Raw genomic sequence first — 18,866 nt, forward strand, 5'->3', positions numbered from 1 at the left:
CTATACAAAGTCTTGACCTAGGAGCAAGCAGGCCTTGTGGTAGCATTAAATGAACAAGTGCGATGGTTGTACCTTCCGGAAATTGTTAACTCAAGTACAGACTGGATCCCATCATACAAGAGGACCCATCCCAAAGTATTTGAGCATCAGTTTTGATGCACGAGTGTCATTCCATTTCATGTATGGATAAACCTAAATAAATTACCAACTTGTCACAAAAAAAAAAAAAAAAACTAATAAACTCTTGACAGATCCGGTTGCGTTACATACTCCATTTTTTTTAAAGTAGTACATGTGTTTGGATCGGATCGGATCGGATCGGTTTATACTAAGGGAACCAAAAATCTATCCAATCCATTTAAAATTGCGGTTTTTTTTTATTTTCGATTTTTTGGATTTTGGTTTGGTTTGGTTTTTTTAATTCGGTTAGTGCGGTTTGCTTTGGATTGGATTGAACACGAACACCCCTAATAAAGAACATCATTTAAGGAGACATAAACATAAAGAAATTTAAGGAAAAAGATTAAAAGAATGTTAGAATGATGTAATCAACTAAAGTTCTACTTTTTGGAGTTCTATCTTCGTTGCTAAAGATTTGGTCATGGTTTGTCTTAAAGGCGTTAAATTATGTATTTTATTAAGAGTTTTAAGACTCTTTGTTTTTTTTACCAAAGGACTCTTTGTTGTATTTGAGGTGTTCACAAGAGGAATTATCCTTTGTAAACTTTGATCTTGCACGTATTTAGCATATCTTGTACTTTTCGGGTGTACTTTTATCTGATAAAAGTTTCTTTTTGCTAAAAAAAATTAATTATTGACTTTTTGTGTCTGATAAACCTAGAATTTACTTATTTTATTAAATAATTTATCAAATTTTTATTATTTTTACTTGCATTTTACTACTTTTGGTTTGTTTTCGGTTTCTTGAGTGAAGAAGAAGTAAATATTAAATTGAAAAAAATGGTACGAATTGACAAAGAAGTCAGAAGACCATACGGTTGCCCGTAATGATCAACCGTCCGTTAAGCTTTGCTTGATTTGAAGGATTTTGTCGCTTGCAACTGCGTCATTTAAGCTTCTTTTCGCTATTGCTCCCACAGAAAAATCCTTTTTTTTTTTATTATAAAAAAATGTGTAAAAAAACTATCTTTTAAAAATAAAGTCCATTTGTGAGAGGAATAAGAAAACATCACGCCTAAAGAATTGAAAGTGGGATCAGATGCTTAAGTATAATGTAGATGCGTCATTCCGTTTGTATGCCGGAAGTTGGTGAAGCCTTGAGTCTTTCATATGCTATTATTTGGGTGCATGATTTACAACTTACAAATGTGGATTTTGAGTTGGATGCAAAGAAAGTTGTAGATTATTTTAACAAAGGTCATAATGACATTTCTGAGTTTGGAGCAATAGTTGAGGAATGTCGGAGAAATTGTCTACTTATTTTGTAAACTCTAAAGGTAGAGTTTAGTCGGAGACAAGCGAATGAGGTCGCTCACACATTTGCTCGAGAGGCCAATTTCTTCAGCTGGTTTGATCCATTTCACATTTCCTTCTTGTCACGGATGTGCACAAGGTGTATTACAAATCCTACGTGCATCTTGCCAATCATTAAGCATAATTTTCTCTCTCTCCACAACATAAAATGGAGCATCAATTACCTCACATTCTGTTGTTTCTTTGTTTTCATATACTCCACAACGTCAATCTTATTTAAAATACTTTAAAAGCCAATTAAAAAGAAAATCAACCAAAATGGAAGAGATTAATGGTAATATAAATCAGCTTAATTGTGATTGATTTCACAATCAATGATCGTATCAGTCGATGTAATAGTGATTAATGTTTTAATTAATAGTAATATCGATCATTTTAATGTGATCGATTTGACAATCAATTTTATACTTTATTCTTTCTTATGCCTTCCATATTTTTTTTCATCTTGACAACTCTATAAGTATAAGTATATTTTTTTAATGTGATAATTTTATTATTTTTCAAAAAAATAAAATTAAGGAATTATTCTACAATGGAGTTTTCATTTTTTTCTTTCTTTCAGAGTTTATATATCTCACCATCAATCCTTGTTGCCTGCTCCAAAGGAATGAAACTGGACACTCTCCATTTTATTATTCTGGCAATGTACCTTTTACATGGGTTATGTAACTAATCTTGTTTTATTGGATACGGGCAACAAGATTGAAGATTCATTTTCCCTCAAAAAAAAAAAAAGATTCAAGATTCATTTGATTGTTAAAAAAAATCTCAATTATAAATTTGAGAAACAACTCAAAAGGGTGTGTCACTTTGTATGTATATGATTGATTGCTTTGATAATTTGTATTTTTTTATTCAAAGGGCCATACAATACATATTATACATATACATGTAATTGTTTTTAGGTAACTCAATTCCACATTCCAACAATCTATGAAAGAAGATGATGTGTATATTATGTACAATTGGTATTGTACCTCACAATTCCTTTTTTTATCTTCTGATGATTCCTTTTAAAACTTCACCCATGATGTTTTGGTCAGTTTCAATTAAAATACTTATATTATAAATTTTACTTTATTTAGATATTTGTTGAATTTGTAAATTTTCCAGACGAAATTGGAATGCTCTCAAAAGTTTGAGACAGTTATTTTATGGCTTAATTGCACTTTTGGACCCCTATCTTTTTAAAAGTTGCGGTTATGGACCCCTAACTAATTTAAATACAAAACAGCCCCCTATGTTTTGAATCTTTGGCAGTTTTGGACCCCCAGTCCATTGTTGACTCGGTCAACGCTGACGTGGCACCCTAAGTGAGGTGCCACGTGTCAATTTTTTTTTTTTTTTTGCCTTGGGGGTCCAAAACTGTCAAAGAATCAAAACATAGGGGGCTGTTTTGTATTTAAATTAGTTAGGGGTCCATAACCGCAACTTTTGAAAAGATAGGGGTCCAAAAGTGCAATTAAGCCTTATTTTATTGATGGTGGAATGAAGAAAGATATGTTTATGAATCTAACTGATAATAGATTGTAGAAAAAAATGATCTAGTATTTGCTAAATTTTATTGAGACAATTTTCTTCATTTCTACATCAATGTAATCGACTTTAACTTTGGCGAGCATTCCAATTACATCTACAAAATTTATAAATACAAATTCGATAAATAAATATCCCAATAAAATAATTTATAATATCATAATTTTATTGAAACTCGTGGACCAAAACTTCATAGATGAAGTTTTGAAAGGAAATCAACATGGTCATGGAAATAAAAGAAATTAAAAGGTAGAGTCACATCATCAATTATTTTGATCTTAATATGGGGTAGTAAAGTTAAGATAATATTTGTGGGATGTTGTCATTGCTTCTAGTTTATTAAATGTAACATGAAAATTGTAAATGATGTATACTTTCTCATCTTTCACATGATGTTGGAATTTGCAAATGAGTTCTCTCCAAACATTTGTATTTGTATTTGTATGTATTTATGAGAGTGAGACCTAGTTAACAACTTTTGAAAATGATATCAACCAATCAAAATGTAATATGCAACATTAAATATTAAATAAATGAGTCAATTTTTTCAATAAAAAAAATCAATTTTAATCCTAAGGTAACTTTTAATTAATATATTTAGGTGTTTAATTTTAATTAATTTACACTATAGTGCTTATAACAATTAAAATTTCACTTCAAATTTCTTTCATTTAGATGTCCTTAAATCCATCAGTTATGTTAATAAAATTTTCCATTCCAGAATCCAGAACACCCAGAACGGGAGAACAAAACCATCCTTTTCCTTCCAATTTCTTCATTATTCTTCCCATTGCTATCGATCACACGAACTGTGAGTCTAAAAACATCCCATTCATTCTAATTTCTTCTTCATTCTTCTTCTCATTTTGATTGTTCATTTCTCTCGTTCTAGAACTGCCGTCGTTTCCAATTATCGTGAGAATCGTCGTCGTCCGTTTGATTTCAGACATCGTGAAAATTGTCGTTGTTTCCATAACTGCATCGTAAGAAACATGGTTTGTGTTCACAACGGCGATTCTCACAATGTTTGGAATCAAATATACGGTAGTGATTCTCATGATGATTGGAAACAGCGGCAGTTCTTGAACAATCAAAATGGGAAGAAGAATGAAGAAGAAATTGGAATGAAGGGCATGTTCCTGGGCTCACGTTTTGGGTTCGTGTGATCAATGGGAAGAATAATGAAGAAGAAATTAGAATGAATGAGATGTTTTTGTTCTCAAGTTCTGGGTGTTCTGGGTTATGGAATGGAAGAAATTGTATGAAGGTAACCGATGTATTTAAGGTCATACGGATCAAAAAAATTTGATGTGAAATTTTAATTGTTATAAGCCCTATAGTTTAAATTAATTAAGATTGACCACCTGGATATAATTAAAGGTTACCTTAGGATTAAATTGACTCTTTTATTTGACATTTCATGTTGCCTATTTATATGTGGCAAATTCTACGGCACACCCACTATATTTGAGTGTACCGGTACACTTACTCTTTAAATTCATAGTTAAATGAGTTGTTTTTTTTGAAGAAAAATATTATTTTTTATCATTTATAATTATAATAACTAAATCTTATTCATCAAAAGTGCCAACGAAATAATTTTTTATTTTTTAAAATTTTTATCACTTATAATTGAGAACATTCATCAAAAAATTAGTATGATTCTTTTAAACAATTAAATTATGTTTTTTCTTATGAAATGTTGTTCTATAAAATATAAATATTGACAAATAACTATTTCCTGCATAAAATATGATTGTTAATTTATAAAATTAAGAAACAGAAGTATCGGTGCACCTCATTTTGTGAGTGTACAGTAGAAGTTCCCTTTTATATGTTACATTTTGATTGGCTGAAATGTGTAATATAAGAAGAAGAAAAAATGGAAATTGTTTAAACAAATCGGAGGGTTTTTATAAGAAAAAAAATGCAAATTATCTGCTCAAAGACGATCTTTACATGAAATCAAAATGATATATCAATTGCCAGCCATTTACAAAAGTTGTTTGAATCAGTGGCTGGAAAGAAAAGTGAAGAAAGTGTAACCTATGTATAGGACAACTGAAGTTTTGTCAATTCTTATGCAGTTGTTTAATGTTCTTAAATTATCTGATTGTGAATGTTTAATGTAATGAGATTTGGTTGATTGTACATTGTTGTTCTATTGATTTTGTCCAGATGCATAAAACGTGAGCATTGATCTTATATATTAAGAATTATGAATTGTAATAAGGTGTAAGGAAGATTTGACATCAATGTACGAGAATGATTTCATGCCGGTTGACGTTTTTAAGCATTGTGGTTTTTATTTTATTTTTTAACTCCATTCGTTTTAGAGTAATGATATATGTAAATCCACTTTTTGACAACTTTCTCTCTCATACTCACATTATATTATTAATCTCTCTCTTCTTTTTTCTCTCTCTATTGTTTTGGACCAATAGGAAGAGAGTAAATAAAAGTTGTCATCAAAGTTATTAGATATGGTTGTACAAATATCATAACTCTTCGTTTTAAAATTATTTTCTGAACAAGCAGATCTCTCCTCCTGGACTACTTCAGTAGTATCCAATAGCTCACTAGCCACCACCAACTGTTGAAGATTTTCAGTTTAATTTATCTCGATGAATATTTTTAAATATTAAATTTTTATGATTTTGGATCATAGATAATTAAAAGGAAAACTCTAAATCTTATGAAATCAATAATTGACGAAAAGCATGAGCATATCATGCTTCGTAGATTTTCTCTCACCGATGGCCATGATTATCCTTGGTATTGTTTAGCAAAGCTCTAAATAAAAATATTAATGATTAAAGTTGAGTATTAATATGTGTTGTGATTGATTGCGGCATGTGCTTAGAAATGGATAGAGTTCTGATTTAAGCCATGATATTCAAATGGAGAATTAAATCATTTATGTCAAACGTTTAAGTTTTAAAAATTTGTAAACATTCACCCTCTTAAAGTTAGGTGCAGAAAAAAAAAAAAGGGAGGAATATATCATTTTTCTAATGTTTGGCAAGAATGCGTCTTCGTGTGGTATCGGTGACGCACAAAGACACATTCTTGCCCGGGAATATATCTTGCACTGATACCCGCGCGAATATGCATTCTTGTCAATTATATACCAAAACAAAAAAGGAGGAATATATCATTTTTCTAATGTTTGGCAAGAATTCTCTGAATCGCAGATACTTCAAAATGGATGACGTACCTTAAATAGAAAACATCATTATTTAGTCAATTACATATATACCAAATATAATAGAAACATCTGGTAGTCCGCACATATCAGTTTTCCACTGCCTATTCCTCGTATCCCAAATGTATCTGAAAAGTATCGGATAATTGTTTTAAAAATAAAATTTAATCTTTGGATACTCTCCTGATACGTATCGGGAAGTATCAGACAGGTATCACTGCAAGATACGCAGGGGATAAGGTACGTCATCCATTTTTAAAGTATCTAGGATTTAGAGGATCAAACTAACCATGATTATATATTTCAATGAAACCAACAATATAACAAAAAAAATATAATCTAAATTCAATTTTTTTAATAACACCAACAACAATCTTTATTCCTTAAAAAAAATCTTTATTATAGAAAAAGTGGTTCTTTAAGGGTATAATTGGGATAATGAAAAATTAAATATAGATACACTCATCTAATTTGTTACACTTTTTAAATGATAAAGGAAAAAAATTACATTTGTGTTTGTTACACTTTTATTTTAATATTTACATTTATTTTTATCTATTTGTTACCTGTGTTATTTGTATTGAAAATTGAGGACATTTTTGAAAAGAAAAATATAACCCAAAAGAGGTAAAAGAAGTTGTTTTCTTTGTATACAGTATAGAATAGTATAGATTAATACATAATCGTTAAGATATAATATACCTGTAGGGATATATATTATACTCGTGGGGGTATAAAAGTTTGTTACTAGTTAGGAAATCTAGCTAAGTTTGTTAGTTTGTTAGATTGCTTGTTCTACCGGCAAGTGCTATTGTGCATATAAAAGGCTTTGTATTGTGCAACTTTAATTCTTAATGAGATTCACATTGCAAACATAATTTCTCCCTTCATCTCTTTCATTTTTATAGTTTTATTTCATTAGATTCATCTTGATAAAAAAAAAATAGCTTATTAAAATAAGCACTTCTGCTGCGCATTAGAACATAGTTTATGTTCTAACAATTATTAATTATATTTATTATTAAAATAGTAGACAATAATTTCATATTAATTATTAATTGAAGTACATACATAGTTGATCCAAACCAAAATCTCTCTTTAAGAAAACGCCTGTGAGTTTACAACATCAGTCTTCCCATAAAAACTTATGAAGCTCATATACTACAAAACGGAGACATATCCGTATTGGATACGAATCGGATACCGATACTCCACAGATACTCGTGGATACGCACCCACGAAGTATCGAACTTAATTATTTAAATTTTTAAAAAATATTTTAACGGATACTTATAAGATACTCCGTAGATACACAAGGATATTTATAAGATACTTCATATATACGTATCCTAGGAAAAGATGAAGAGTATAAAAGTGAGACAATGTTGTAAACATTCAGTAGAGATGTATACGATTCAATTTCGATATGCATCACTAGAATTATTTGTATATGATTCAATTTTAGATATGCATCACTAGAATTGTTTCTCGATGAACCACTTAAAATTATACTTCTTTTGGATGAAGATAACGAGAGAGAGCTGATTCAGTTAATCAACATTAGATAAAATTTGTGTTGAGTTCTTTTAATCAATATTTATTTTCTTCAAGTATTTTACATACATATAAGTTTTAGTATAAATTTTTTTTAACGTATCTTAGCTGTATCGTATCCTAAATTTTAAAAAATTTCCGTATCCGCGTACCCGTATCCGTATCGGGACTTCATAGATAAAAACATGTCCTACCTGAAAACCGCATGACCTAGTCCGTACAATCTGATCTGGCTATGCGGCCTTTCCGCTACTCCTTTTCTTTTTTCAATTTAACAAATCACTTCTTTTTCTTCCATCTCCTTCATTCCAAGTCATTACCAAATAGGCAAATTATATGGTAACTAGCGAAAAGAAGGGTACGTTGCACTCACGTGTTCGTCTTTCTATTTTTTTTATTGCGTTGTTTGAAAATTATTAACAATGTTTTTTGTATGAAATTTTGATTTGGATTAAAACTAAAAATATAAACGTTGTTGCTTTCAAGTTATAACAAACTAAAATAATCATGATTATTTATTTCAATGACACCAACAATATTACAAAAAAATATAATCTAATATTTTTTTAATAAAACCAACAACGATCTTTATTGTAGAAATTGGGATAATGAAAAAGTAAGTATAAATATACTCATCTAGTTTGTTACATTTTTTAAATGATAAAAAAAAAAACAAATATATATATATATATATATATATATATATATATATATTATTAACGTGTTTGTTACATTTTTTAATATTTAATATTATTCTTATCTATTTGTTACATGTATTATTTGTATTCAAAATTGAGGGCATTTTTGAAAAGAAAAAGTCATCCCAAAAAATTTGAAAGGGGTTATTTTCTTTATATATAGTATAGATATAATACAAATATATTATATTTGTGAGAAATTCTAATATGACCGACGTTGTCTTTTGTTCTTAGATGTTAATGATTCTTCACATTTTTACTATTGAAATACTGATTTAATTGGAATTAGTTTGATTAAAACAACAAAAATAAAAATGTAGCTTGCATTGAGTTTTTATTTTTGGATAGTATTGTCGATTGTTTTTGAAAACTTTGATAACTTTAAATACTAATTCACAATAGACCACTTATGATGGTGATCAACAATAGAGCTCGCCTATATTTTCAATTTTTAGATATCATATGGAGCCTGAGAATTATCTATCGATCTCATAAAGAAGGAAGAAGAACTTGGCACAAAGAAGTTGGAAAGAAAATTAAAATGTAAAGGTAAGATATATAAACGATGGAGGAGATAGAAGAGAAAATATAAATGTAGCAACAATAATAACCAAAAGTGAAGTTGAGGGCCAATCGTGTTTTCAATTGACAATAACAACATATTCTAGAAGTGAATGCTATTGATCGAAGGGAAATGTTAACGTGTGCCTTTAAGACATAAGTTAAAAAGTTAAATGTAAAAATTAATTATTTTTTTAGATATTAATTTATGCCTTTAAGGAACAAATTAGTATGACCCATAATTGAATGTGACGATGCTTACTAACTTTGCAAGCACAAAATGAAAACCACACTGGCCATAATTAAGCAGCTACGTACCTTCAAAGTCACATATTTAGCCAGATGCACGTTTGTGTCCATAAATAAAAACATCAATGGATGTGAGATTTATTGTAGAGTATGGTTAGATCGGTGGTATATATGTAATGAAATGAAGGGGAATAAACTAAATGAAATGGAATGATGACAAGTGCAATAAAACAAAACCTCATCCTTGAAAATTGCTCTTCTCTCGACATAAATTGCTCACTCCCAACCGAACTTTCCAAAATACCTCTACGTGACTTAACTCGCGTAAGTATATAATCTATGTGACTTATGTCACGTTGGAATACAACCTACGTGACTTAAGTCACATTCGGTAGATCCAGCGTAAGTTAAGTCACATGGCGTGTATTTAAAGATCAGACAATACCTCATTTTCTCATTCTTTAACATTTCACATCTAAAATCTTTAAAAACTCTCTCAAATCAACCATATCCCCAATTTCTTCAAGTTTAAATCAACCAACACTCAAATAACAATTAAGTTTTCATAATCAAGTATCATTAACATTTTATGTTTATATGTTACATTTTTCCTCTTAAATTAGAAATTTTAATTTTAGGGTTTGTTTAAATTTTGATTTTTTTTTGCAAGAAATGATACATTGTTTACATGTGAATGACTTATGTTGCTTAAACGTATAGATGTTTGCATGTTTATGTTGTATTTTTTAGTTTTAGGGTTTATGTATAATTTGCGCTTCAGATGTTTGATGAAATATTTGAATGAGTTTTTCATTGATTGTTTAATTTCTTATGGTGTAGATCTGAAACAATGGACAATTTTTTCAACGCTCAAGTATGCTTCAACCGTGGAAACCCTTATTTGTTCAAGGTTCGGGACGATGTCACATTAAAAGATCTGAAGGATCAACTGAATGGTGCATTTATGTTTTTATAACGTAACCCAACGTGAGTTAATTCACGTTATCAATGTATCGAACGTGACTTAAGTCACGTTGGTTATACACCTACGTGAGCTAAGTCATGTGGAGGTATTTTGGAAATTTACTTCAAAAGTGAGCAATTCTTGTTGGGAGAAAAACAATTTTCCTCATCCTTAGGTTGAGAATAGGTCATACCGGCCTACAGGAGCCTACAACTTGGCCTGTTATGGCCTGGCCTGACCTGGCATGTTTAGTAGAAAGGTTTAGACTTAGGCTTTTTAAAAAACATGTTAAGCCTGATAGACTGGCCTATTAATACCTATCTATCAAAATATGTTTTTTTTTTTTTTTTCTATTTTAAAATAATTGTATACATTAAAAATAGAAAAACTTTTTTCTTTATCTATCAGTCCCGTAATATTCCAAAGATGGTGGAGTGTGAACAGCAATATTCTAAAGACATTGGGTTGGGCCTAACACCCTAATAGATAACCTCGAAAATTAGCCCATATAGTAGGAACTAGTCGTTGCTCTATTCTTATATAAGCTATACGCGCCAAGTTTTCATCCTCAACTGATTGAAATTATTCACCAGAAGAATAACAAACTCACTCACTTCACAGTTTCGATAGAGTACTCAAGATTTGTGCGCATTCACCATTCAACCTTGTTGAATTTAGGGTTAGATCACTTCACTGTGTTTTTTGTTTTTTCTCGTTGCAGCTATCATTGAAGGATAACCCTTGCCTCCGGAATCATCTCTTACAACTTCCGTCTTGTTCTTAGTTTTCTTCAGGTAAGAGTCTGACGTGGTAATCTTTGGCAGTGCAACGACATCACAAGGGTGATTCGTCGTCAAGATCTGATTGGTGTGTTTTAACGAGGGATCACGACACACACAAACAATGCCGATGAGGATAAAAAACTTTGATCTTTACATGTTCAAACTTCAAACGTGTTTAATCGAAATATCAATACAATAAAAGAAAAACCAAAGGAGAAATAAAACAATGGAGGAACAAGAAAGTAGAAATAGAAGATTGAATGAAAAGTTGGAAGTGACATAGGGATAAGTTGGAAGTGACATAGGGATAAGTTGGAAGTGGCAGTTTAAGGAGGGATATGTATTTTATTTTAATTCTAATTTAAGTAAGTTTAATAGGTTGATGATGATGACGATGATGGTTTCTTGTAAAAATGATAGACGCTGAGACAAATTGAAACCCAATTGAAAAGAAAAAAAAAACATGTTCTTTTTGCAAGTAAAACCTGCACAACCGGTATCCAAAAAACAAGTTTGAAAACAAGATGACGTGGTCCAATCAGAAAGAGTGTGACTGAGGGAGTTTGTTTAAGCGTTTGTTAATAGCATTCCTCATCTTAAATAGCAACTAGTTTAAACCTCGTTTTTCACATTCAATCTTTATTAGGTGCAAACCTCGTCAAAATTTTATTAGAAATTTCTGTTTCAATTTGGAAGTAGGAATGCATAATGCATTCTATATTTACAATCTTGACTTTAGTATGTGACTTTTGTTTTTATGTATTTTGTAAACTAAATATCTATTCTTAAATATCAAATGAGATATTATAGATAGAAATTTGTTTACATAGTTGTCCTTCCATGTTAATGTGAACTATTCTCATAAATACTTCAAGTATACTTTATTGTGTGTATGTTATTTTGCTATGTATGTTATTTTGCTAAAAATAACATAGAAGTTAACTTCTGATTTAAAACTTCAAGTATTCTAAAAAGGTTTATTTTTATTTTTATCCTGTATAAATTTGTATTAAATATATAACTTTTTGTTAAATAATTGTTGGTTTTCAATAAAAACTTGTTACTTTTAATTGTTTTAATATGTGTGATATTGCATATGTTAGATAAATCATTCTAAAAGAATGACTCAATTTTATTTTATTTTAAGGAAAGAATGACTCAAATTGTAGAGTAATAGTTTAGCTCCACTGCTAATAATCCTCCAAATGCCAAGCTTATCCAAGAAATTCTGGAGCTTTGGCACTTGAGCAGGATTGGGATTTTCACCTACAAATTTAAAAAATAATAGATTATATATTAAATTTTGACAAATCTATGTGTAATCCCGTAAAAAAAAATGCTTAATTAAATATAATTCAAAATGAAATATTATAAAGGAGAGAATGATAAACAAATAAATAGTTGGAATGAAGGACATAACTTATGTGAGTTTCTATGTGTTTTTCGTATGATTCTTAGCTAAAAATCACTTTTCATGAATAGTTTATTTATGAATCATAGGAAAAACATTTAAGAAAATGCATAAGTTTTTTGCAAGAATTAAAATAAGGATAAAACTTAGGTATATTTTCTTACATGATTTTCATGTTGTACTTCACATAAAATCGTCGTGACTATCTATAATTTCTCAAATCCACATTTTTCTCAAATTTTGTTATAACCACACAAAATGAATTTTATGTGAAGAACCATGCGAAAAATATGTATAGGAAATGCACCTAAAATTTGGCCTAAAGATAAAAGTTTTTTTTTTTTTGAATGATAAATGTTAGCAATTACTCTCTCCGGTCCTATATAAAAGAAATTTTCAAATTTTTTTTGGTCCCATTTATAAGAAAATGTCACAACTTTTAAGGTGTAATTATTGTTTAAAAAACTTTTATACCCCTTATTTATTGTTTGTCTTTTTAATATTAGTAGGTGCATTTAATGCTTCACAACTTTTTATGAGGGTATATCTGTAAAAATATTCAAAAGATTACACTAATTAATGATTACATTGATTTTGATGTTTTTCGGTTTTTCTTCTTATAATAAGGACGGAATGGAGTATTTGTTAAAAGAACACAAAGTATATAGGTAAATAAAAAGATCATTTAAGGAATAAAAAGATCATTTAAGGAAATATGTTGCTAAAAGACAAAAGGTGATAACCAATCAAACCCTTTATAAAGAGAAATGATATTTGAACAACCATTTTATGACAACTGTTGTGACAAATTTCTCTCTTATACTCACATTTTGTTTTTACCTTTTTTCTTTTTATTGCTTTGATTTTTGTGTCAATACTAACATTTCTTTATATATTTTGGTTGTCCCACAAGTTATCAACAAAAATGGTTGTTCAAATAACACTTCTCTTTAAAAATTAGGATATAAAGACATTATTTTTAAATTTGCAAGTGATTAAAATATGGTGAACTTTTTGAGGTATATTTTATAGATAAACAAATTTAATTTCGCAAATAATTTATTTTATTGAAATTAACATGAGAGTGACACGCGCATAAAAAACAAAATATAACATTAAATTTATATTAATTTTAAATAGTTAAAGTAGTTGAAAATTATTTACACCGTATAAAATAGGGTTTAATATGTTTTTGGTCCCTATAAATATGTCAACTTTTCATTTTAGTTCCTCTAAAAAATTTCTTCAACTTTTGGTCCCTAAAAAATTTTCCATCTTCACTTTTGATCCCTCGTTTAAAATAAACTCATATTTCGAGTTCATATTATTTAATAAAAATTTGTAGAAAAATTCATTATATTATAAGAGTCTCTCCCAAAAAAATTTAGAATTTTTAACAAAACATGAATTTAATACGGATTTTTATATTTTTTACGGTTAAAAACTCATATTTAATTTATGTTTTGTTAAAAAAATCTAGTTTTTTTTACAATATTCTACACATTGATGCACAATTTCATTAAAAAATACAAAAATTAACTTAAAAATAGGGACCAAATGTAGTGGTTGAAAATTTTATAGGGACTAAAAGTTGAAGGAAAATTTTAGAGGGAGTAAAACAAAAAGTTGTTATAGTTATAGGGACCAAAAACATATTTAACCCTTAAAAATATTATAAATCAATTTGAAGTGAAGATCATGTAACATTGTATGCAATTTAATCTACAAAGCAATATGGAAAGAAGTTGGAAACACTTGTATCTCTTTGATACTCGATTATTAACTGACTTATTTGTATTTCTGCAACTTATTCATCTTGGACTTTGTTTTTAATAAAATGGAAATCGCTTGAATACAATCACGACTACCAATATCATTAGACAATATTTACGATGTAATTATTGTATGACCTTATTCATATGATAGAATTGAATTGGGGTTTATTGAATTTTGTTATGTTGGAAAATAAAATATGAATGAAACAAAGGTTTATGCGTTACTTTTGTTGTTTTTCAGCGTTGTATATAAGTGGATTTGTTGTCAAACTGTTGGAGTATGGCAATGATTTTCAAATTGTGGTTGAGGTTGTCAACTAGGGTTTACATGGCTGGAAATTTTTTAACTTGATTAAAAGTTCTAAAATCAAGGGAATGAAATTAAATAAGCTAATTGATACGTACTACTAGGGATTTTAGTTACTAATAGGCAATAGCTCTCTATATTCTCCTCTTATATATGTTGTCCTATTTTTTTAACTTCAAAGGAATGAAATAATCTAATTGTTACGACCCCTAGGAGTTAGGACTCTTGGTTTGTTTGGAATTTTACACTCCCCTCTCATCTCTATTAGGATGTTTTTGACCAATCTCAAATGAGCAGGAGCCGGTTATTTGCTCTAGGATCTCAAACAATGAAGCAAAAATCTAATTCGAAATTGGCAAAAGCATATTATGATCAAATATATTCAATTTGATTACATATCATTTTTAGCTTTTCGGCACAATAGATAGATGAATGAAAATGGAAACTATCAAATTTTGTTAAGAAATTTATTTGAATAAAACAAATTGATCAAATATATATATATATATATATATATATATATATATATATATATCAACATATAGAAATATCTTTATAAACCCTGTTCATATTTTATTCCATGTAGGTGTCCTTGTCGAATTTTATATATATACATCAACATATATGTTGCTAATTACTAGTTTTTATTTTATTTTAAGCTTAATTGCACTTTTGGACCCCAATCTTTCCAAAAGTTGCGGTTATGGCCCCCTAACTAATTTAAATACAAAACAGCCCCCTATGTTTTGAATTTTTGGCAGTTTTGGACCCTCAGTCTATTGGTGAGGTGCCATGTGGCCCCCTAAATAATACATGTGGTACCTCACTAATGGACTGGGGGTCCAAAACTGCCAAAGAATCAAACCATAGGGGGCTGTTTTGTATTTAAATTAGTTAGGGGGCCGTAACCGCAACTTTTAGAAAGATAGGAGACCAAAAGTGCAATTAAACCTTTATTTTATGGTTCAACCTCAACATTGTATGTCTAATGATGTGGTTCAACTTCGACATTGCGGAATTGCTCAAGAACAGTGAAGAATCTCATGTTCTTTTTTTTTTTAATCTTCCTCTATGCCTCCTAAATTGGCTCCTCCTAGATTGCCGCCTAAGATTAGAAAGTTTGAGTCTGGCGTTGAGAAGTGTAGGAAAAAGAAAAAAATTGCCGAGTTAATTGAATCCAAGAAACTTGAACAAGCCCACATCTCAAAATGTAATTTTAGCAACAGAATTCCCAAAGTACGTAATATGGGGTGAATTTCAGACGCAACAAAACAAAAGAGAGTTTGTACAATAATATAAAACATAAACTGATTTGGTTCATGAAAAGTGCAAGCTCCATATACTATTATTATTAGTCTACCTAAGTGATGGAAGCTATTTAACTTAAGCACAAAGTTTTGAATTAATGTTAGAGACGAATAAATTTAATTCCTACCAATATTTTTTTTTTTCATGATACTTAATATCACAACTTCCCATGCCTGCAAGTTGGTTCTTGACATCCGCCAGGTTCATGAAAAAGTTGTGGAATTTATCTCGTATATATGCCGAATAAGTTATCTGGATGTCCTCTAAAAGTCTTGCATTTTTTAAAACAAACTCAATGAATTGGATTCCACGATCAGATCCATCATATATTGAAATGTGAAGCATCTTGAGGTGTATCCACGCATTTATGGATATGGACTTGGGTTCGAGTAATTACCCGCAAATTTAGACGGGTATGAGTGCGGGTAAGGATACTATACTACCCAGCCCCGCAATCCGCATATACATGTTTATATAATGTAATAAATATTTTATTTATTTTTGGTGTACAATTATTTAATTTATTTAGCTATTTAAGCATAAATCTAAACCTAAAAACTAATACGGTAATCGTTTCATCCTTACCTTCATAATTTCACGAGCTACAAATTTATGATTTAAATCAATTTGATGTTTATTTTAGCATGCACTTTTTTATATGTATTTTGAATGTATTTATTTTAATTTTCGAGGAATATTTTAGATGTTTTTTTTATTTGGCTTAATACTACGATATTTACTGTTTTATAAGTTGTTTTAAAAAAAATTGGATCATGATTTTATTTCAATTGTGATATTTTTTATTGTCTTTTTATAATTAAAGTGCAGATAATGGATACGGGTATGAGAAAGGGCATTAAAGTTGTTACCCACGAAGGTACAAACATTTTTTACAAACGCGGGTATGGGGAAGGGTACTATAGTACCCTATCCATTAGGTACTCATTGTCATCTCTAAAAACGAGCCATGAACTTATAGTTTAGTCAAGAGATAATTAAAGTATATTCCTCAAAAAAAAAAAACCGATGTTTTTTTTTTAAAAAATTTGAAGTACATTAAACATTTACATTCAACTATTTGGTCATGTATAATTAAATTATTTGATTTTTCTTGAACAAAAAAATGATTTTTATATAGATATTAATCCAAAGAGTTCATAAGAAAATAATATATAAAAGTTCTTTTTTGCTTGAATTTGAATACCAAGTAAAGTATGTTAGAAAAGATGTACAAAAGTGATGACTATTTTAATCAATTACATTGCTCATTTCAAATAGAGAGCTCAAATATAAACATTAATATGTCTACAGCCTTTTTCTCATCCAGAAAATTCATGATTTAGGATTGTTTAAAGGGATGAAGGTTACTCTCCATGTCTAAAGAAAGCAATACAGACAATCTGCTTTTCTTGACAAAAACACAAGTTGATTTCTATCTGTCTTGTTTTTACATTCTGAAAAAACAATTATAAGATAAGGAAGATTATAAACTCATTGAAATCTCCAATCCAATATATCATTAGCTCTCTTGTTATTTAGTGTCCTTTTGCATTAACTTTTAGCTCTTCTTCACTTTATGTCATGACCAAAGACCACAACATTGAAAGATTAAATTCCAAACAAGTGGTCTATCAGAAAACAGGCGCATTATTTTTAACTTGTGTAACTTATTTTTTAGATAGACAAAATGATAAATAACTATTAAAACTCACATATATAAGTAAATGGACAAGGGTTCGAACCTTCATCACAACGTTCAGCCTAACAATTTCGACACTTTTATCAGTTGGTCTAGAACTTGTAGACGCTCATAGAAAATATGAGGCATGAACTTATAGTTTAACCACTTAAACTTAAGTAATTGGTCATGTATAATTAAATTATTTGATTTTTATGTAGAAATTAATTCAGAGAGTTTGTAAAAAGATTAATATATAAAAGTTCTTTTTTTTATTGAATAGCAAATAAAGTATGTTAAAAAGATGTATAGGGGGTGAATATTTGAATCAAATACAAGCTCCTTTCAACTAGAGAGCTCAAATACAAGAATAATGCTAGGGGTTCGTCCAGTAGTTGTAGAAGGTTGGGATCTAATAGTGTGTTCTTTTTTATGTCTCAGGTTCAAATTCTTTAATACTATATATCTACTTCATTCATCAAAGCTTCAAATAAAAGATACAATTACTTACATTAGATTTCTTCAAAAACCATTTCCACGACACAACCTTAACATATTCGATAATTAAGGAAAACCTAACACACTTTGAGGTTTGATAAGCAAGTCTGTTTTTTCAAAAAAAATTATTAACCACATCACAAGTATGAAATAACTGTCAAACCAACAAAGTGATTGTGATCAAATGGTTTATAAGGTTCATCAAAGGACCAACATTTAAGAGAATTCGAGTTTGATTCTTATATGAAACAACTTTTAATCAGAATTTACTTACCTTTCAACCGAACTCCGGATTAACTATGACTCATTTCCTCTAGGAATGTAGGGTTAACACCAAAAAAGTATCATTACTAAACTCCTTCTTCCTCAAATCCCAAAATGAGCACAAAATAGTCATGAATTGTAACATATAACGATAACAATAACGATAACTATAAGGAAGTCTCCTTACTAACATCATCTTGTCCCCCTAAACAGTTGTCCCATACTGAACGAAATTAAAGTCAAATGAAATGTATTCATTACATGAAGATCATAGTCACTCAACCAACCCAAAATGGCTACAACTGAAATTAGTTATCCACTAAAACAGAATAACTAACTTTGCTTGAGTGAACAAAAGAGGTCAGAATAACAAAACATAAAAGCAAGTAGATTGGATGGGCCAGAGAGAGACAAACAAAGTTATGGGCCAAACACTATGTACCATAGCCCAACAGTTCTCTACCGTGGCAACACTGAGAGATGGGTTGAAACATTACCGTTCGGTTTTTTGAGGTGCCTAAAGAGTAGTTTCCTTCTATACAAGTACATATTATTCGGTGTCAAATACATCATTAGTCCATA

Source organism: Medicago truncatula, chromosome 2 (assembly GCF_003473485.1).
Source record: "Medicago truncatula cultivar Jemalong A17 chromosome 2, MtrunA17r5.0-ANR, whole genome shotgun sequence".
NCBI lineage: Eukaryota > Viridiplantae > Streptophyta > Magnoliopsida > Fabales > Fabaceae > Medicago > Medicago truncatula.